Source organism: Mauremys reevesii, linkage group 4, assembly GCF_016161935.1.
Source record: "Mauremys reevesii isolate NIE-2019 linkage group 4, ASM1616193v1, whole genome shotgun sequence".
Taxonomy (NCBI): domain Eukaryota; kingdom Metazoa; phylum Chordata; order Testudines; family Geoemydidae; genus Mauremys; species Mauremys reevesii.
Genome location: NC_052626.1, coordinates 126,004,659 through 126,026,795, shown reverse-complemented (window position 1 = coordinate 126,026,795; position 22,137 = coordinate 126,004,659). Strand labels below are relative to the sequence as shown.

Sequence of the window (22,137 nt, the reverse complement as noted above, 5' to 3'; positions counted from 1 at the left end):
TTGTCCATTTGGAGCTGCTTTACTTGGTTTGGAGTAGGGTGAGGTTGCAGGAGAACATATAAGACTTGATTTCAGTTTTATGGACTAGATTCTGAGCTGGTATAAACCAACAAAGCTCCCCTGACTGCTATGTTAATTTGCAACAGCTGATGATCTGGTCCTGTGTCTATTCAGAATTTGTGATGGTCCTATTTTCTTCATCTGCTGCAGTTTAGAAGTGAAATATACAGTAATTACTTAAAAGCATCAGCTGATGAGTCATAGTTTAAAAGACACATTGGGTGAGTAATGGCCATGTATCCTTGAAGGGCCATCCACAGAGTAATGTGACATTTAATGTGATTTCAATTTTGCTTCTAAGTTGCTCTTTTTAAATTGGATGTCCTGCGATTTTCCATCTCCATTTGAACTGCAGTCAGATGCCTGATTTCCGTAGAACGAGTCCAATTGCTGGTTGTTCAGCAGCTTCAGTACATTGAGTAAGAGTTTTGGCACTGATGAAAGGAAAGGCAGCATTTTGGGAGCCCTGGAAAATGGAGATTTTTAATCAGCCCACGAGGAGGGGTATACTGCAAGCAGCAATCTTCCCCTCATGCTTATTACAGAAGTGCTCTGTATCTGTACACAGTTAAGGTGTCAGCAGATGGTTCTTAGGAATATGTTGCATGTTTTGTGGGTTTTGTAGGACCAATGAAACTTGTCTACTGCAAATGGCTTCCTTTGGTAGCTCTTTGCAATACTGCTCGAGGTGAGGGGGCATTTCAGACTCCATGCCCCTTGAAACACAGCCTTTCTACTAGGCTTGCCCACTGATGCTGGTTGTGGGGATGGGTTTTATGATGTGTGCACATGACCACCAAATTCATTTCACACAAGGACACTCAGCACCTCCATGACTAGGACTGGCACTAGCAACCTTGATTTTACAACTCAGGCTGCTCCCAATGGACTCAGACATCTAGCCCCACCCCGTTCTGTTACTTGGAATCAAATCTGACAGGGAGTTGAGAGCCACCACTCACCTGTTTCCCCTCATCCTAAGCCATATGCAGCTTGTGACAGGGTTCACTCACCACTGTGGCGCCTCCCGCTGGCAGTCTTGGGGATTAACTCAGCATGTTAGTGCGCCCTCTTCGGGTGGTGCCTCGCCACTGTCACTCCTGCTCTAGGACCCACATCTCTCCGAGGACCATGGCATCCTCTTCAGTGGCACAGCGCTCCGGCCCTGCCACACACTCTGCTCCCCCCCTTTCGGGGGACCTGCAATCCACTGTTCAGCCACTTCCCATAGTGGCTACTGCAACGAGTTGTCTGGCCAGTTTCTCGTGGCATCAGCATCCTGTTTGCTGTTGCCTCAGGGCCTCAGCCTGCAAACCCCAGCAGCCAGCTGGGAGCTGCCTCTCGCTCCCCATTAGCAGCACTGCTCTGTCCAGGGTTCTGGCAGTTCTCTCAGCCCTCCAGAGACATAGTCCTTCCTCGCTAGGCTCCCAGCAGAGAACTGCCTTCCTCTGCCCTTAAGTTCCCTTTTTATATGGGCCTGCTTGGCCCTGATTGGCAGCTCCCTTCAGTCCTTCTCTGATTGGCTGCCTCCTGCACAGCCTCCCTAGGGCTCTGTTAGCCTCTTAGAGTCCAGTGTGGGGCAGGCACCCCATCACACAGCTGTTGCTGCCGCTCCATTCCAAAGAGTTGATCTTGGAAAAGCAGAACAATCAGTTTGACACAGGAGGAAATGCAATGAGGATTACCGGGCCAGATCCTCAGCTGGTGTAAATTAGTGTCATTCCATTGAGTAATGTTGATTTACACCAGCTGAGGATCTGTCTTCTGACGGGCTGGAACTGTTATAACCATCTAGGTTTCCATTATTCAGGAAGTTGCATTTTAGTCTCAGCTGGTGCTTAGAGATGTCAAAATACATTAATGTCTCATAGACAAGGCCTTGAGAACATCCCAGGAAGGAAGATTCACTAATGAGCAGTCCTTCACTGTGACCAAGTGCTGGGAGGGAAGAGAAAGGTTCCCCCAATTCACCAGCCGAAGAGGGCAAGTCTGTTGATGACCTTCATAATGCCCTGGGCCATCCCTGCTAGACCTCTGACCCTGGCATTGGAACAAAGGTTGCTCAGACAGGATCCTCCCCAGGTTTGCCCTGAGCCAAGAGAAGGTGTGATGCCCCAGGCTGTGCGGCTACCAGTGCCATGCAGACATGTCTGTAAAGCTCCTTCTTTCGTACATCACAACTGAGTCTCTTTCCCAGGAACCTGGGACATAACACCACACCTCTGCTTTTCCATGTGGAAGGAGCGGTGAAACCCCGAACCTCTAAACATGCCCCTCTGGCTCTCTGTGCCTGGAGAGTTGTCTCCCCTCTCCCCCACCTCACTCCCGCTGGTGGGCAAGCCTTGCTCTCCTGCTCTGATTGTCCCATCTGGGTGAAGCTGTAGACTCCATTTCATTTTGAAATACATTCTTGTGCTGAATTTGATTGGCATTTGGCCTTCACTTGCTGAGCTTCGGCCTGTAGGATGGCCCCCAAAGAAGGCATCTCCTAACAGCAGAAAGAACAGGAGTACTTGTGGCACCGTAGAGACTAAGGGTATGGCTACACTTGCAGCCGTACAGCGCTGCTGCAGGAGCGCTTCCGCGGCAGCGCTTTGAAGTGCGAGTGTGGTCACGGCGCCAGTGCTGGGAGACAACTCTCCCGTGGGGATTAGTTTACAGCGCTGGGAGCCGCGCTCCCAGCGCTGGGGCAGTGTTTACACTGGCGCTTTGCAGCGCTGTAACTTGCTGCGCTCAGGGGGGTGTTTTTTCACACCCCTGAGCGAGAAAGTTGCAGCGCTGTAAAACGCCAGTGTAGCCAAGGCCTAACACATTTATTTGAGCATAAGCTTTTGTGGGCTGCAGCCCACTTCATCAGATGCATAGAATGGAACATATAGTAAGAAGATATATATACATACAGAGAACATGAAAAGGTGGAAGTTGCCATACCAACTCTAAGAGGCAGAGTAACTATGCAAAGCTTCTCCTAATCAGTAGGTGCCTCTCCCTCTAGCTGGAGTAGCCAGGATCGATAACATGAAAATAGCCTCATGATTATTTATGAGTTTTCTTCCAACAGGTAGAGGCTTAATTCTCCTCTCATCCACTCTGGTATAAATCAGGAGTCACTGACTAAAGAAGATGTGAGAGAACAGGCCAACACCTTCCATACCAGTGGCCAGCAGAGGGCAGAAACTGCACATGAATCTCCTGACCCTGATTGTTCCATTCAGTGGCCAATCTCTTTCACTAGCCTGGGTTAGCAAACCTGGGACCCTCATCCTGCTGGAACTAAGGGAATTCAAGGGAGCCAATGGGCCACTGCAGATTCTCCCCAGTGAGACGTGTGGGGCTTGGAACATATTCTGTCATCAGGGTTGTTCATTCTGATTATACCCTTGGCATTATTTTTCAGTCAAGTGGTTAGTGCTAGAGCTTAATAAATAATGAGGGAATGTATGGAGCCATTAGCATGATAATTGTTCACTTTCTACCCTAACCCTCAGAGACTGATGGAGGAAAAAGCAAAGAGAGGAGTAAGCTAGCTTACAAGTCACAAGGCTTGGGTGATCTGATCTCACATGTGACCAGAGAGGTTCTGGTGTTAAGCTCTCTGCTGGGACATGCTGAGCGATAGACCAGAGAGGAAGGATGGTTCAGTGGCTAAGGCATTAGCCTTGAACTTGGGAAACCTGGGTTCAAGTCCCTGCTCTAGCAAAGCCTTCTTCTGCAAGTTACTTTGCCTCCATTTCCCACCCGTACAACAGGGATAATAGCCCTGCCCTGCCTCAGAGGGTAGATGGATGCATTTAAATCTATGAAGTATCCCAGTTGTATTTATATGTATCACAATCTCCTTGCATGCTGGCACATTGCCAGAGAGAGACAGGGATAAGAGAGCAGTACAGTGTCATGACATGATCAGTTTGTCCTGCTGGGCAAATAACAAACAGATGGCAGCTCTGCCCAGGAGAGAAGCACAATCATGGCATTTAGAACCAACCTGAACAATGGAGGTTTGGGTCTCAACTGGGCTCACCCTGTTGTTTGGGCCTGTCAAGCGCCTGGATAAAGGCTGATTTTCTCCCTGCTCTGACCTGAAATCCAAAACCTCCAGCAGGCCACGTTTCGGGGACAAACGATGTTTCGATCTCTAAGCAAACAGCAGAGTTCATCTGTGTCAGGAGAAGCTGTGAAAATCCAGCCGGTGGCACGATGCTCAGTGCTCAGCGGGAGCGTGGCAGGCGGGGGTGTGGGAGGTTTTCTGGCTCAGCCAAGCGACCTTGTCGGGAGAGGAAGGGATGTGGCCTGTAGCGAGAAGCATGGCAGTTACGTGAGTGGAGCAGCTGGGGGACGGGATTCAGGGTGAAAAGTTGATGAGCATGAGGTGCCCAGGGAAATGGCTGAGCTTGTCATCATCAAAATGGTACCAAGAGGACTCAAGAAACTCCTCCCCATGTGCAGCCCTGTAAGCAGGCACTATAGGCTCCTCTCACTTATACCAAGTATCAGAGGGGTAGCCGTGTTAGTCTGGTTCTGTAGAAGCAGCAAAGAGTCCTGTGGCACCTTATAGACTAACAGACATTTTGCAGCATGAGCTTTCGTGGGTGAATACCCACTTCTTGCATCTGAAGAAGTGGGTATTCACCCACGAAAGCTCATGCTGCAAAACGTCTGTTAGTCTATAAGGTGCCACAGGATTCTTTGCTGCTTCACTTATACCAGTATCATTTCATTGACTTGGGAGGAGTTACTCCTGATTTACACTCATGTCACTGAGAGCTACATCAGGAGGACATTTTCCTGCTGGAAAATCCCAGGCCGACTCAGTCCATTCCGCTGCCTGTGGAATCCAGTGTCTTCATGATACCCCACGTCTGACCATCTCCAGGCAGCTCTTCCCCAGGAAGCTAGGTGACTCAGGTCTAGAATGGTCACCCCCAGACCCTAGGGATGCCCCCCTGAACAGTTTGGGCTGGCTGTCAGGACAAACTTGCCACGCTGCAGCATCGTGATTTTCACATCATGAGATTTTCTCATGGGGGGGAGGTTGCGGCGTGGTAGCACCTCACAGTACCGTGTCCACATGCATGTCGACCACGCTCATCACATCACATCACAGCGTGGTGCAAAGGGCACTGTGTCAGCATGCCACAGCAAAATGCACTGTCAATGTGAGTTTGTGTGTGTGGTGGGGGGTTGGAACCCAGAGCTGAAGGGAAAGGAGGCAGAAATGCCACTAGAGTCATAGGCTCTTCTTAAAAACCTCCAGTGATGGTGATTCCACAACCTCCCTAAGCAACCTGTTCAGTGCTTAACTACCCTGATAGTTTCCTAATATCTAACCAAAATCTCCCTTGCTGCAACAAAGCTGATGATGTCTGTCCTACTACCCCTGTGGACATGGAGAACAATTGATCATGGTCTTCTTTATGACAACCTTTTGGCTTTGCTATTGCTATTTTACAATTGCTATTGAGTTTTATGTGGAAAATGCTCAGAGACTCTGGTGCTCGGGGGCAGAATAAAACCCTAAGAGAGAGAACCATGCCTTGTGGTTTTGCACCTGGTTCAGAACTGACACAGCTGTTGGGGTGGGGGAGATTTTCCCAAGCACTCAGGACCCAGCACCTCCCTTCATGACACTTAGTGATCTGATTTCCCACATTGCTCTGCACCCACAAATTCCCTGAGCGTGCGTGCTGAGCCCTTCTGAAAATTCTGGGCCATGCAGACCAGGTGGGAGTTGGAAGCAGCACGTTAGAGATGCAGAGTTAGGGCACAGGGAGATTACATGGTTTGCTCAAGCTTTGTACAAGGAATATGCGACAGAACAGACAATGGAACCCACATCGTTCGAGCACCTTAAACACATAAGCACCCTCCCGCTCTGGTATGGAGGCAGGGTTGTCCAGTGGTTAGGGCATGAGCCCAAGCTGTTGGAGACCTGTGCTCCATCTTCCCCAGGCTTCCTATGTGACCTTGAGCACATTACAGTCCCTCTGTGCCTTGGTTCCCCAGCTGTACAATGGGGATAGTAGCCCAGGGGTGTTATGAGTTCTAGGTTTTGGGATGTGTCATACTGCAATAATGGAGGCCATATGAGTAGCATAGATAGCGAGCACCTTGCTACTTAGGCATCGGCTGTGTTAGCCTGTGTCTTGCTTACTCGGCTCTCTTTATTCTGCTGTGCCACACCAATTCTGTGCCCCCTGGCTGCAGCTTGATTGCCCAGCTTCTTTTCTTCCGCTCCTTTAGCATCTCCGTCCCCTACCAGGGGGCTTTCAGAGAGGTCATTTGCGATACACCCCCGTGGGAGCATAAAACAGACACAAAACAAACCTCTTCATCGCCTCCGAAAGGTGCCAGGTCTGTCTAATGCCTCTTAATGAGTTGGAGCGATGAGTAATCTGGGCAAGGTTTCACTTTGCAGAAGAAAATAAAAAATCAAGAGAACCCAGGGGCTGCCAGCTTAATTTGTCATTTTAATGAGTGAACTCAGAATGCATGATTTGAATGCAGCTTGCTGGCAATCAATAAACTCTGTGGGTCTGTAACAGGACACTCAACAGCATTCAGACTGCTGGGGCCCCCAAAGTCACTGCAGGCATCTAAGAATCCCACTTGTCTTTATTAAAGCATCCACCGTGTCTTCTTCCATGCTGCCACGGGAGAGCGAAGAGACGGCACGTCAAAGCAAATGAAACACAGGGAGAGGATGCTGAGAGCCCCTAAGGTCTTGGGTTTCCATGACAGAGCTGCTGGCTCTCAGCAAAGCTCCGCGGTTGTTCAAGGAGACCCTTTCTTGCAAAGGAACTGAATCCTCCTTGAGAGGATGAGCTGTGAATAATTCATGGCCTCCGGTTAATCACATGGCCCTCCTGAGCTCCAGGACTGGGAGCTGAGGACTAGGGCTAGACTCTGGGAGACGCGGGACGAGATGTATGGTCTCCTAGTCCTTCGCGCCACCCTGGTGTTAGGAGATCTCTCTCCTGCCCTTGTCCTCCGGTGTGACCAAGCGAAGTGTCTTCTCTCCTCTCCCAACCTGATGTGTAGTGAGAGGGGGACAAATACATTCCCTCTCCCCACCTTGAGGATGGGTCCAATGGATTTTCTTTCTCAGCCGTCCTGGTATGGCTGGAAAGATAGATAGGAGATAGCCCAATCCTTGGGCCAAGGGCAGGTTTTGACCCCAGGCCCTTTGCAGTGAAAAAGAACAAGGTACAGTCATCTGAGCTAAAGTACTAAGTCTAATTGCCAGATGCAGCGTCAGCTACCGACACTGCCTTTGTGGAGCAACCAAGTAGAGGACAATGAGTCACACTCAACCAAAGCGAGTTTCATAGACACAGCTCAGAGGAACAAAGAGCAGCCTGGGGGAAAACTACGAGGGGAAAATGGCATCCCACCCACTTTCCATACAGGACGTGGCATTTCATCTCAAAACGTGAGATGGGTAGAAGGCCACATCTTCCAGGGCACTCCTGGGAAAAGAAGGATGAACTCCAGGCAGGGCAGCCAATGCAGTCCCCTTCCCAGGGTGGAATTTGGTTTTACTGTAGGCTTAGGCTCTATTCTTAACTTCCCCCTGCTCTAGAGGAGCTACATGGAGCATGTGGGCTGCATCCGCCCCGAGGACTGTAGGGAAGTCTTCCATCATCACTGGAGCACCAATGCAGATGGTAGCAACTGGGCTCAGGGATCTTTATCATTGTGTTCTCTAACCGTGCTCTGTAAGACATGTTGGTAAGAAGTCTGATGGCTGGTCTACACTAGCGCTCCTATTGCTGATGCAATGGGGTGAGAGTTCCCTAAAATCCTCACCACAGACAAGACCAGAGAGGGCATCATTCTCCACTAGGTGGGATGTGTCCAAAGTGGGACCTTGCAGCTAGCTTAGGGAGGGGGACTTTCTTCTGCACATAGGGGTGTAGATGAAAATTGGGAGTCCCCCTCCCATTATGTATGTCCCCATCAATTCCCAGGCTGCCTTAGGCCCAATTCAGTGGTGATGTGTAGGAAAGCCTCTGATATTGACCGTATGGGACAGACCCACAGCAAGAGTGAAGTTTATTGACTTCAGCGGAGCGATGCCAAATTTACACCAGCTGAGAATCTGGCCCCGTGTCTCTCAACAGGCCCAAAGGGGATACATGGGGGAAAACGCACACGATCATGTCAGCTTATGGTTTGCTTTTTAGTTCTAGTGTTATTCAGCCCTCAAAGGTCTGATGCATTGAGTCCCTGGCTCCATCACACAGCCTGGGCTTTGTAGGGTAAGGCCTGGTCTACACTGGGTGGAGGGGTTGATCTAAGATACACAACTTCAGCTATGAGAATAGCGTAGCTGAAGTCGACGTATCTTAGATCGACTTACCTCCCGTCCTCACGGCGCGGGATCAACGGCTGCGGCTCCCCCGTCGACTCTGCTTCCACCTCTCACCCTGGTGGAGTTCCAGAGTCAACGGCAGAGCGTTCGGGGATCGATATATCGTGTCTAGATGAGACATGATAAATCGATCCCCAATAGATCGATCGCTACCCGCCGATCCAGCGGGTAGTGTGGACGTACCCTAAGGCATCATTATTTTGCAAGACCTGAGCATCTTACATTCGGAGGCCTTACTGTGCCTAGGGCCAGGGGCTGCGAGTCAGGACCCCTCCCCAGTCCTCCTCTCAGTTTTTTGCCTTGGCTTCTCCCTTTGTAAAATGGGAACCGTTACCTCCTTCTGTCTCAAGGGGTGTGTGGCCAACGTATAATTAGGTAATGTTTGGAAAGTGCTTTGAGATCCTCAGATGAATGACACTGGCCTAGCGTAACTCAGTGTTGCTCCACTGAAGTCACAGCGACGTCAGTTTACAGCAGCGGAGGAGCTGGCGGGCTGCACGACAGCTGAGTGCTATTACATTTCCCTTCGCTGAACTGCAGCTGCCGCTCATTTGCCCATGTTCCTAGTCTCTCCAGCTCATTAGGCATTTCATTACCATTTCAATGCTGTACCTTTCTGTGCTTTCCGCCCCAGTTTTGGATGATCAGCAGTTTCATCAACTTCTGCACATTCCCTTTCCAGATCACAGATGCACAAATGGAATAAAATCCCTTCTTAAAGGGACAGTTGCTGTGGGGCTCTTCTAGTCACCTCCTTCCACCTCAAACTGCTTCCACTCAAAGCACCCTGGCCCAGATCCTCAAAGCCTTTAGGTACCTAACTCCTCAACCAATGAGGAGCTAGGTGCCTTGGGCATACAAATCCGCTCCCAGTCTCTAACCACCATGGGAGATGGTATCAGAGGGGCAAAGCCCTACAGTTCTTACTCATGCAAATTGCATTGGGCCACAGTCTGCTGGGGAATGATGTAACACTTTTAAACTATATGTTGCATCCCCACTCACAGCCCATGTGGAGGAAAACAGCCTACTACTGATACCAGCTGAGGGAGTTATTGCTTTAGCTCAAGCAGTAGCTGTGCTTTGGCACAGAAGATTTAAGTTTCAAACTCTGCTAATGACCTAGTAGTGGGGGGTTACTATGCTGGATTCCTGAAAATCTCATGGGGGTGGGGGTCAATAGGAGCTGGAGGTGCTCAGGATCTGGCCCACAGACAAGGTCTGAACCTGGAACGAAACTTTTGAGAGGCTTTGATATGTTTGCTTCACTCTTTCCCCCTTACTTCCATACTTGCTGCTGCCTCTGCCTTTCCAGGATCTGGCAAGGATGGGGAAGTACCAGAATCTGATGGGAAAGTGCTCCCGTGATATTTCCACCCCACTCTGGAAATAGCAGAAATCTTGCCAGGAAGCATGTTCTCATATCACTACTGCAAAGCCAAATTCATCTCTCCTGGGAATAAGTGGGAACAGCTCTTCAGGTCAACAGAACTGCCCTCCACTTCTCACAAAGGACTCAATTTGGCCCAGTGGGTTCAGATAGTTGGGATCAACTTTGAATGACCATCCTCATTTTCTGGAAGCAAAATGCGGTTCTCGGTCACACCAGGTGCAGCTCCTTGACTCCATTTGTGTGGGTGTAACCATCAGAAGAACTTCACCCTGGGATTTTATCCAACCCTTTCGAGATTCACCCATCACTGACCCAGTCACCTTCTCCTTCCACGCCCTGCCCGTGCAGAACTGTTGCCTACGGAGTATTCTGCACGCTACACTGCCACATTCCTTCTCGCTGACCTTGTCAATTAACCCACTGTGCTGCTGTATCATAAGCCATTTCCACAAACATTATTGTGTCCAGAGCTCCTCATCCATGGACGGTGAATTCTTGTGATTTTTTTTAACTGACTTGGTATATTTTTAAATGACCCATGAAGCTATTTCGGTTTAATTTCCCTTTTGGTTTTCTCCCTCTGTCGGATCGCCCCGCTCTCCAGAGATGGCTTATTTTCATCTCTCTTGCACATGAGACAAGCTGGTTGGATTAAGACAAAAGCCTTTCCCCCAAAAAAGATTAGACACACATGTGTACAAATAGCATCTGCAGCTCTCCAAGCTAAGAAAACAATGATAAGGGCTTTTGACCCTCATGCCTCAGGGTATAAACTGACACCAGCTGGGGGATCAGGATGACATTTTCCATTCCGTGGTATGCCCAGGTAAATGAGTAATGGGGGCGGGGAAGAGGTATTTCCCTTTCCTTTGAGCACAAGCGGGCTAGGAACTGAATAGGGTTTTATGGGTTCCATACCCAAGAGCAACTCTGAAATAATTTGATTTTAGAGTAAGGGAAAAACAAGAAAGAGCCAGGGTAAAAAGTGTCCATGGTAGAGACCACAGTATCTTTGTGTGTCTTCTCTGTAATAGTCTAAGTCTATCTATCTCTCCCTTCATCCTCTGTCTCGGCACCTAAGTCATCTATATGGCATCAGTCACCTCTGTAGCACCTAGACATGAGTTGGTCTTCACCCTTCACTGTAACGTGAAGGCAGGTCAGCCCAGCCACTCTGACATCTTGACCTGCTGTTATTGTGACTGCCTTCATTAACTATTTCCCCTTCCATAGGAAAGTTTGTTTCTAGATACTGGTCTCCTCTTTCTCTGGTCTTACATGTGAGGACCAAACAGGGGCGGCTCTAGACATTTTGCCACCCCAAACAGGGCAGCATGCCGCGGGGGGCGCTCTGCCGGTCGCCAGGAGGGCGGCAGGCGGCTCTGGTGGACCTCCCGCAGGCGTGCCTGCGGAGGGTCCGCTGGTCCCACGGTCCGCTGGTCCCGCGGCTTTGGTGGACCTCCCGCAGGCACGCTGGAGCCGGCGACCGGCAGAGCGCCCCCTGCGGCATGCCACCCCAATCATGCGCTTGGCGTGCTGGGTTCTATTCCCGGCTCTGCTACTGACTCACGGTGAGACCTTGGTCAAGACACATCAACTCTCTGTGTCAGTTTCCCCAGCTGATAGACGCGGGGTAATCGTACTTCACCAGGATATTGGCAATCTAGTTATTAATCTATGTAAAGCATGCTGAGACTCTCAGGTAGAAAATGTATTTCTAAGAGCATGAGCTCTTTGGGGCAGGGACTGAGTGTGTGTGTTTGTGTATATACACAGCAGCTAGCGTATTATAGATACTACCAGAATATAAATAAAAATAAGGGGAAGCGAGATTATTACTTGGCACTGCTTGAAGAGAAATCATTTAATGTACGTAATGTGCCCAGCTCCCTCTAGCAGTCCCTGCCTCCTGCTTTGACCTCTGGTAACTTATGCACTTGAGAAAACTTTTCTTCATTCATCAGCGCTCCGGGTGCCATTTGCCTTTCAGCCAGTGCCCCTTGGGCTTGTGCTCTGTTTCTTTCACACCCAATTAACTTCACACAGTGAACTCCATTCCTCACTCCTGCCCAATGCTTTATCACTCGCACAGGAGTCACCCTCACCCGGGATTGCTTTTATTTTTTGCATTTCCTTGTTCATACACATTGACCTGTTGTTTGCGACCTGTGCATGTTTATTAGGGGGTGGCATCTGCAGCCCTTGGCGCTACCACCGTAGATGAGGAAACGCATTCCACTTCTCCTCTGTGCATTTCCCTCCATCGTGCTGCCCTGTAGATTTCATCCAACACTTTGGATGAAAGTCCTTCATTCCAGACTTTCCTCTGATGAAATCCAGAGTTAGTTTTACCTGCTACCTTCGCCTCCTCCTCAGTCACCTCCTAGCCCTTTGTATTCAGTGAAGTGCTGCATCGCTGGTCTGCGTTATGCAGCAGGAAAATGGCAGCTGTGTAACCCCCTTTGAAATTTGTCAGCTCCTGGAATCATACTGGACTGAGCCTCCAGGGGAGGGGACCTACCCTATGGATGACAACAACCACCATGGCTCCAGAGCCTCTGTACCTTAGAATCCGGGGCAGGGACAGAATAGATTGGACAATCCTGCAAAACCCAATAGGAAGGCTTCTGCTGGGGTGATTGATACAGGCAGTTTTTGGGCCAGTTATGAAATAGGACTGCTCAGTCCCCTGGTGGGCAGGCACAGACTGACACAGAGGCAAAGAGTCTAGATGTAGTTAGTGTTGCTCTTAGACTCACAGACATTAAGGCCAGAAGGGACCATTATGATCAGCTGGTCTGACCTGCACATCGCAGACCACAGAATCTCACCCACCCACTCCTGTAATAGACCCATAACCTCTGGCTGAGTCACTGAACTCCTCAAATCATGATTTAAAGATGTCAAGTTACAGAGAATCCACCATTTACACTAGTTCAAACCAAAAAGTGACCCATACCCCATGCTGCAGAGGAAGGCAAAACACTCCAGGGTCTCTGCCAATCTGACCAGGGAGAAATTTTTTTCCCAACCCCAAATACGGTGATCAGTTGGACTCTGAGCATGTGGGTAAGACCCATCAGCCAGACACCTGGGAAAGAATCCTCTGGAGTAACTCAGAGCCTTCCCCATGTAGTGTCCCATCACCAGCCATTGGAGATATTTACTGCTAGCAGTCACCGATAGGCCACATGCCATTGTAGGCACTGTGTGCAGTCCCATCATGCCATCCCCTCCATAAATTTATCAAGCTCAGTCTTGAAGCCACTAAGATGTTTTGCCCCCATTGCTCCCATTACAAGGCTGTTCCAGAACTTCACTATGATGAAATCTTCATCTAATTTCAAGCCTACCCTTGTTGATGGCCAGTTTCTATTAATTTGTTCTTGTGTGCACACTGGTGCTTAACTTAAATAACTCCTCTCCCTCCCCAAATGTATTAATAAAGAACGATCATATCTCCCCTCAGCCTTCGTTTGGTTAGGCTAAACAAGCCAAGTTCTTTGAGTCTCATCTCATAAGTCAGGATTTCCATTCCTCTGATCATCCTAGTAGCCCTTCTCTGCACCAGTTCCAGTTTGAATTCATCTTTCTTAAACATGGGAGAGCAGAATTGCACATGGTATTCCAGATGAGATCTCACCAGTGCTTTGTATAACAGTACTAACACCTCCCTGTCTCTAAATTCTAGGACTGCATTAGCCTTTTTCATGGCCACATCACATCGGTGGCTCACAATCATCCTGTCATCAACCAATACACCCAGGTCTTTCTCCTCCTCTGTCACTTCCAACTGATAAGTCCCCAGCTTATAGCAAAAAATTCTTATTGTTAGTTCCCAAGGGCACGACCTTGCACTTTGCACTATTAAATTTCATCCCAGTTCTATTACTCCAGTTTTCAAGGTCTTGGATCTTTTGAGTTTGGAGCTGATTAGAAGCAGCAGAACAGCTCAGGGTGTCTCTGCTTAGCTCCTGGTCCCCACAGAGAAAGACACTGAACTGCTGTGGGATCTAGTGCATGGTCAAGCAGTTTCTGCCCTAGAGAGAGCAGTGGCCAGAGAACCAGTCCAAGGCTGGCTACTGAGAGCCACCTGAGACCTCCACAAGACTCCGAACTAGGGAGCCAGGAGAGGGCCCCCTTCATTTTCTTTAAGCAGACAAAAGTTTGCAGCGCTGCTACACCCATCTCCAGACCCATCCTAGGTATTCCATCTGGCTGGAAGAGTGCCAGGGTGAGAGCTGGGGGTTGTGGTACAGTTGTGAATGGGGGGAAAGTTTTGTTTTATTAGTGTAGTATTTATTAATTAACCTTAGCCTTTCCTTCCCTACAGCCTCTATTTCCTGCCCACAGTAAGGTCCCATTTGTTACACTGTTACTTAGGGGTGTGGCATTTATTTGTCGGGGGTGTGGATGAATGTATTTTGTTGTTTGTGCACTGGGTCATAGTCCTTGTTAAGGGTGATAGCATTAGTCATCCCCAGGGACAGCCGCCTTTGTGTTCCAGGCATAGTGTGAGGGGGTCGCCATGGGTGGAGGCACCATGCGTCACAACAAAGAACCCAGGACCCAAACTCCTACAAGGAGAGTGGAGAAGCCGCTCCAAGTGATAGGTATCGGGGAGGGGGCTTGAGCCACACATTGGGGAAGGGGCTACAGACAAACAAAAAGGATCCAGTACTACACTGGAAGGCAGGGATCCTGGTCTCTGCTGAAAGTACTAGAATCCATCATAGTAAGAAATGAAGTCAACACAGTTCTTTCCCCCTCCCCTGGGACACCCTGACTGTGAGTTTTGTTCAGGAGAAAGTTGTACTAAATATTTGGCAACAGGATGAAATGTACATGCCCTGAGCCAAGATTTAAGCCTAGATATCCAGAGGCAAAAGGCTAGTGAACTGACCCATTGTGCCACCTAGTTCTCGATTCCTCTGTCTTTTAGGCCCCCAATCCCAAAGTCCCCAAAGGTCTGTACAATTGAATGAAAAAAATTATAGCATAATCGTCAATTACACCCACTTGATATGTTCATGCTGGGGCGGGGAGGGTGCTCAGAAATGCTGCCAGCTGCTGGCCAGCCAGAAGTTCTACCTTTTCCTGTGATCTTTTTGCTAGCCAAGTGATCAAAATAATGAATTATTGCAAACTGTGTCATTCCAGGTTTGGAGTTAGAGGTCCCCCACCCTTGTCGCTCTACACAAGCACGGAGGCAAGGACGGAGTCCCTTCATAATCCAGGAGTGTTTGGATCTGGGGTTTTGCTTACTGCCGCTCTCTCTGTAATACCACATTTTAACTGTTAGCTTGTCCACATTTGAAGATCTCAGAGTGCCTCATGAAATATAATGAAGCGAAGAGGAAAGATGCCTCACTGAACAAACACCAGACCTAGAATGTAAATGAGCTGCATCACTAGGCATGGGATCAGAATCTGAATTTAGTTAGTGCTTAAAATAAACCCCATAGAGAGTTTTGGGAAGGGATTTATAATCTTATGCTTCAGGTCTAAAGCTAGTCTCTGAGGAGACTTTAATGGGTGGTAGAGGGGCCCACATCTTCTGTAGGTAATGTTTTTGGCTCTTCCCTCTGAAATATCTGGTGCTGGCCACTCTCCCAGACAGGAGACTGAGCTGGTGGACTATGGGCAATTCCTATGTTCATGTGTAATCAATATCAGCAATTTCTCTTTTGGACAAATGTCCCAACTAATATGACTGAAATTATGCTCCCAGTGGGTTCTGCTGCTGCCTGATTAGCAGCAGCACTAGGGCTCAGCCCCTGTGATCGGAGCTCACCTAGCTAGGTCTGTGTGCCACCACCAGCTCAGTCTCCTGTCTGGGAGAGTGGCCAGCACTCTAGCAATGGGGGAGAATAGGCTGAATGCTGAAGATCAAGACCCATTCATAGATTCTAAGGTCAGAAGAGACCACTGTGTGACCATCTAGGATCATGCCCATTGCTATTAAAAATCTACCAGCCTCATCCCAGCCACCATCTTCACTCCTCATGTCAGAGAAAGGCTGTCCAGGTGAGGCACAGACCTATTGTCCCTTTCATCTAAGGATCTCAAAGCACTTTACAATCACTGCATCACATTCATCCCTGCTGTAACTCAACTGAGGCCTCAGTACCAGAAATCACTCTGGCCCATTCATTCATTATTATGAGTAGTGCTGAGGAGCCCCCGTCCATGACCACATACCTACACACTGTAGAAACACAGAATCATTACACCTCACAACAGGAAATTAGTCGAGATCTGGAGAGAGGAAGTTACACATAAGAACAATATTGTCAGACATATTTGATGAACATAATTTGTTGCGGAAGAGTCAACATGGTTTTAGTAAAGGGAAATCATGCCTCACCAATCTACTAGAATTCTTTGAGGGGGGCCAACAAGCATGTGGACCACAGGGATCCAGTGGATATAGTGTACTTAGGTTTTCAGAAAGCCTTTGAAAAGGTCCCTCACCAAAGGCTCTTACGCAAAGTAAGCTGCCACAGGATAAGAGGGAAGGTGCTCTCATGGACTGGTAACTGGTTAAAAGAGAGGAAACAAAGGGTAGGTATAAATGATCAGTTTTCAGAATGGAAAGAGGTAAATAGTGGTGTCCCCCAGCATAGGTGCCAACTCCGTGGATGCTCCGGGGCAGGAGCACCCACAGGGAAAAATTAGTGGGTGTTCTGCACCAACCAGCAGCCAAGCTCCCCTCCCACCCCACCCCATCCCACCTCCTCCTCCCCTGGTTCCTCTGCCTACCTCCCAGTGTTTCCCGCCCGGCCATCGCCAAACTGCTGTTTGGCGGCGTTAGCAAGCTCCGGGTTGGGGAGGGAGGGGGAACATGGCACGCTCAGGGGAGAAGACGGGGCCAGGGTTGGGATTTGGGAAAGGGGTTGGAATGGGGGCAGGGAAGGAGGGGAAGAGGCAGTGCAGGGGCAGGGCCTCATGGAAGGGGTGGAGTGGGGGCGGGGCCATGAACAGAGGTGGGGGGGTCAAGCACCCACGGAAAAGAGGGGAAGTCGGCGCCTGTGTCCCCCAGGGGTCTGTTCTGGGACCAGTCCTATTCAACATATTAATAAATGATCTGGAAAAAGGGGTAAACAATGAGGTGGCAAAATTTGCAGATGATACAAAATTACTAAAGATAGTTAAGACCCAGGCAGACTGCAAAGAGCTACAAAAGGATTTCTCAGAACTGGGTGACTGGGCAACAAAATGGCAGATGAAACTTAATGTTAATAAATGCAAAGTAATTCACACTGGAAAGCATAATCCCAACTATACATATAAAATGATGGGTCTAAATAAGCTGTTACCACTCAAGAAAGAGATCTTGGAGTCATTGTGGTTAGTTCTCTGAAAACATCCACTCAATGTGCAGCAGCCGTCAAAAAGGTGAACAGAATGTTGGGAATAATTAAGAAAGGGATGGATAATAGGACAGAAAATATGTTGCCTCTATATAAATCCATGGTACGCCCACATCTTGAATACTGTGTGCAGATGTGGTCGCCCCATCTCAAAAAAGAGATATTGGAATTGGAAAAGGTTCAGAAAAGGGCAACAAAAATGATTCTGGGTATGGAATGGCTTCCGTATGAGGAGCGATTATTAAGACTGGGACTTTTCAGCTTGGAAAAGAGATGGCTAAGGGGAGATATGATTGAGGTCTATACAATTATGACTGGTGTAGAGAAAGTAGATAAGGAAGTGTTGTTTATTACTTCTCATAACACAAGAACTAGGGATCACCAAATGAAATTAATAGGCAGCAGGTTTAAAACAAACAAAAGGAAGTATTTCTTCACACAATGCACAGTCAACCTGTGGAACTCTTTGCCAGAGGATGTTGTGAAGGCCAAGACCATAACAGGGTTCAAAAAAGAACTAGATAAATTCATGGAGGATAGATCAATCAATGGGTATTATCCAGGATGGGCAGGAATGGTGTCCCTAGCCTCTGTTTGCCAGAAGCTGGGAATGAATCACTTGATGATTCCCTGTTTTGTTCATTCCCTCTAGGGCACTTGGCACTGGCCACTGTCAGTAGACAGGGCTAGATGGACCCTTGGTCTGACCCAGTAGGGCCATTCTTATGTATAGCAAGCCAGTGGCAGATCTGGGAATGGGAACCCAGGAGTCCCTTGGCTCTAAACACACTCTCCCTCCTTAGTGCTGTTACGTTTTGGGATGATAGAACACAGAACATTAGGGTTGGAAGGGACCTCAGGAGGTCATCTAGTCCAACCCCCTGCTCAAAGCAGGACCAATCCCTGGACAGATTTTTGCCCCAGATCCCTAAATGGCCCCCTCAGGGATTGAGCTCACAACCCTGGGTTTGCAGGCCAATACTTGAACCACTGAGCTATCCCTGGGGGCATTAAAGGATCACTTAGCTCCCTCCCACACAGTGGCTGGGCTCTGCCCACAGGTAGGCTAGTCAGTCCGAGATCTCCTTTCTGTTCCACAGGCTGCACAGAACATGAATGGGTTGGGCACACTGCAGTCGTCTGCTTCCTGCTGCTGTGAATAAGAAATACTTCCATTGACAAAACAGTGGCTTAGAGCCAGCTGCTGACACCACTGGGGGCTGCTCCAAAGCCTTGATCCAGTCAGGCAGCAAACAAAGTGAAGCAGTCTAACACCCTCCCTGCATATTCCACTCACCACATCCCACTGGTTTGCTGTTAGAAAATGCAGGTGGGGAGGAATGGAAAGAGATGTGTGAATGCCCTGCAGCTGGGAGAGGGAAAGAGGAGGTGGGGCGGATTAGCATGAGCCAATAAAAGAAAAGAAGAATGAGTGACAGAAAGAGAGAGAGAAATGGGCAGATCTCAAGGGCCTCATTCAATATTTACTCAGTTTTAACTCAGGAGGAGCATGGCATAAAATATTATTATAACAGTCGTCTTGAGCACTTATGCAACATCAATATTAAAGCCTTTTACAAAAAGATGGGTATCCATCACTGCCTCTTTCCAGGAGAGGAACAGAGAGGAGAAATGCCCCAGCTCATGCAGTGAGAGCAATGGGGGTTCTGACTCCCAGTCCTATTCACTAAGCGACCCATCCCATCCAAGTCAATGATGGTTCTATTGATTTCAATGGGAGCAGAAGCAGGATCCTGGCACTTACACCACTGACCTGGTAGGGCACTGTGGAGCCACCCCAGGATGAGCTCTGGTGAGACTACGTCTGTTAGTTGCAGTCTCCCCAGGGGCTGCGCTATCCCTTGCAGGAGAGATGGGATGTTCTAGTGCTTAGGGCTCTAGTTTAGGACCTGCAGATCCTGGGTTCAGTTCCTTTCTCTACCACAGCTTTCTTCTGTGACCCTGGGCAAGTCACTTTGCCTTTTTATGCCTCAAGTCCCCAGCAGTAAAATGGGGATAATTGCCCTTCCTGACCCCACAGAGGTATTGCAAGGCCTTTTGCCATGCACCTTTCCCCTCTGCTGGGGATTAACTCCCTGCCTCCTCCGCCTCTCTCTATGGGGTCACTGCACTTTCTCTCTTCAGCTGCCCGGTCCCAACTGCCCATCTCCAGCTGCTGTGAAAACATCCAGTTCCCATGGTCCTCGTAGAGCAAGATGAGTGGCACAAAAAGTGACCTGTAGCTATTTCCACAAATAGCCATAGCCTATTTGCCCCTTCATTTTCCATGGGGCCATATTATTTCTGTAGCATTCAGTAGTCAGGAACCCTACACACCAATGATTTTTCACACAAACACCGATTTGCCTGAAATTCATAATGAAAGTGCATCCCTTGCTCCTCCTCACTCTGCTGTTCTGAAAAGTTTCACCATCCAGGTAAGGAACAGAAACAATAGCATGTGACTGAGGACCAATCACACGCTACGAATATCTTCAGAGGGGAAACAAAACAAAAAAAACAACAAAACCCACAGTTCACAAATACGCCAGAGGCTGAACTAATATGGAGTCCAAGCCACACTCCCTGTAACCTGCTTGTGGCAGCTAGTCCACATATGCAGGACAACAATGAACCTCCTACACTGGCAGTCGTTTAGCTGGGGCTTTAGACCAGCATGCTTTTAGATGCAGAGGCCACGGGTCTGATTCCCAGCTGCTTACAACCCTGCCAGGGCCCCAGCCTTGCATGATGAAGAACAAAGACACCTGGGCAAGCAGGACTGTAAACGAGTCACTCAGAGAACACAGGGTTCCATTTGCTGCATCACAGCAAATCTGAGCAGCTCAATTGCCATCCCTTCCTCGGCTAACAGGGCATCTCCTTCAACTGCCCAATTCCAGTTGTTGTCCCCAACAGCCTGATTCCACTGTCGCTCCAACGGTTGCACCTGCGGTATATGAACGTTAAGCCACAGTGACTGCCTCTTTAAGTTCTGGATCGTTCGGAGGGGCAGCGTGAAAGTGACCTGTCAGTTGGCAGCAGCTGGAGTTGAACTTGAGACTGAACCCCCCAAAATGGAGTGGGCTGGGTGTAGCTTGTAAACAAGGACTCGCTGTGCTAAATGGATTCCTTTCTGTCATTACTTTATTTGTTGTTATTCTGAGCCAATTAAAGTCATTTTACTTAATTAAACAGGGATATTTAGCTGATTGGATTTCTGGGAGACAGAGCAGCTGCCAAACTGACATGGGCCAATTCCAGCTGCTACTCCGCAACCGTCCAATTCCGACTGCCTGAATGCACAGTTCCAAGTGCCGCTGCCCAATCCACTGCCCCTGCCAGACTGCCCCATTCAGATGACTCAGTTCCAGCTGCCAAGCCACCCTGTTCCAACTGACACTGCCCAGTTCTAACTCGCAGGCCCTGCTGACCAGTTCCAAGTGTCCTCTCCGTTTGCCCAAGGAACCCTAGTCTATATTTGGACTGGGAGAATTTAGGAGGTGGCTCCATCTTTCCTCTAGAATCATGGGACGTGCACATCTCCCTGGAGCGTGAAAGCCGTCACTCCTCCTTGGATCCCACGCCAGTAGCCAATGCACATCGCCACACTCCCAGGTACTCTTCTCTCTGACAAGGGATTTTTCACCTGTGCCCCAAACTCCTCTGCACTGTCTTGGCAACACAATCTGTTTATTCTGGGACTCGGTGAGTTTCTGTTGCTCATGAGTTTATTGGCTGCATCCGTCTTAGGTGCAACCTGCTATTACTGACATGTATGCTAATAATACTTCACACTTACATAGCACCTGTTCTCTGCGAGCAGGTCACCAGGCGGTTTCCCAGGACAGGTAGGTGTCAAAATCCACATTTTACCAGTGAGAAAAGTGAAACACTCAGAAGTTGCAATTTGTCCAAGGTCACACCATAAAGCACCAGCCAAGCAGGGAGAAGAACTCAGGAACCCTGGATCCCATCCACCAGATAATGCTGGCTAACATAGCCCCAGGTGGCGAGCCCACACAGCTGCATTGTGACATGGAGATGGCTATTTATGGGACTGTTGTCATAGCATCAGTCAATCCATCTTAGGGGCTTGTTTGGTGGCAGCCTTGTGGTGTTGCTATGTGTTGGTGTTGCTATGGGAGACCATTCAGTGTAGTAGGGCCAGGAGCTAAGAGCTCAGAGAACCCACTGCAGGCAGATTCACAAACAGTGTGAGCCCCTCAACAAAGTGGGGGCAGAGGAGTGGACCACATACCTCCAGGGGAATGAATAGGCCCAAGTCACAGCACAGCCAAACAGCTATACAGGGCATTAAGCTGCGCCCACACCAGGTTTCTTGTGCCAGTTCCCAGGGCACAAGGAAGGCCCCTGCAAACTGAAGCAGGAAAGCATAAACACACTCAGGAGTACATTTAGGCTCAGCCCGTTGGGAACATGGCTGCATTCCTTTTCTTTCGACCCAGAGTCAGGTGGAGTTTTGCCTAGCTAGTATTCTTTACCTTCAGTTCTGAGCGTGCTGGCTGCTTGCACACATGTGCTGATGCCCTGGTCAGCTTCAGATCTACTCAGCTGTTTGCCCTATGTCACCCAGAGAGCTTCGCCTTGCGCTCGAATGCCAGCTGCTTTTAGAGTGAGAGGATGAGAGTTCTAGCCCAGCCCTCCCTGGGAAGTCCCAAGGGGCATGGCATGCTGAAGGACAGCTGGGACTCCTTAGCGGGCTGGGGTAATACCAAGTGAAGAAATAGGTAAAATGCATTGCAAGTTAAACAAAACCCTGAAGATTCCTCGGATCCTTTCTCATGATGAGGCTCCACAGGGATGGGGTGTCTGCTGTAGTTCCACAGCTTTTGTCCCAGTATCTAGCAGTCCCTTTGGGCACAAAAGAGCCCTTATTCCATCAGCTGAACAGGCACCACCCTGAGCTGCCTGGTACA

General features: G+C 49.0%; 1 long non-coding RNA gene across 2 annotated transcripts in view; it reads right to left on the bottom strand.

Annotated features, from left to right (window-relative positions):
- Positions 1-22,137, bottom strand: part of LOC120403244 — a 52,960-nt gene that overhangs the window by 3,575 nt on the left and 27,248 nt on the right. Inside the window, exons 1-2 of one of the 2 annotated variants that reach the window (XR_005597501.1) lie at positions 21,000-21,351; positions 4,140-4,350 (exon numbers count right to left, since the gene is read on the bottom strand). This is a non-coding gene — a long non-coding RNA (uncharacterized LOC120403244). Of the gene's footprint in view, positions 1-4,049; positions 4,351-20,999; positions 21,352-22,137 lie in introns of those variants that run through there. The other variant, XR_005597502.1, reaches the window with a different exon arrangement.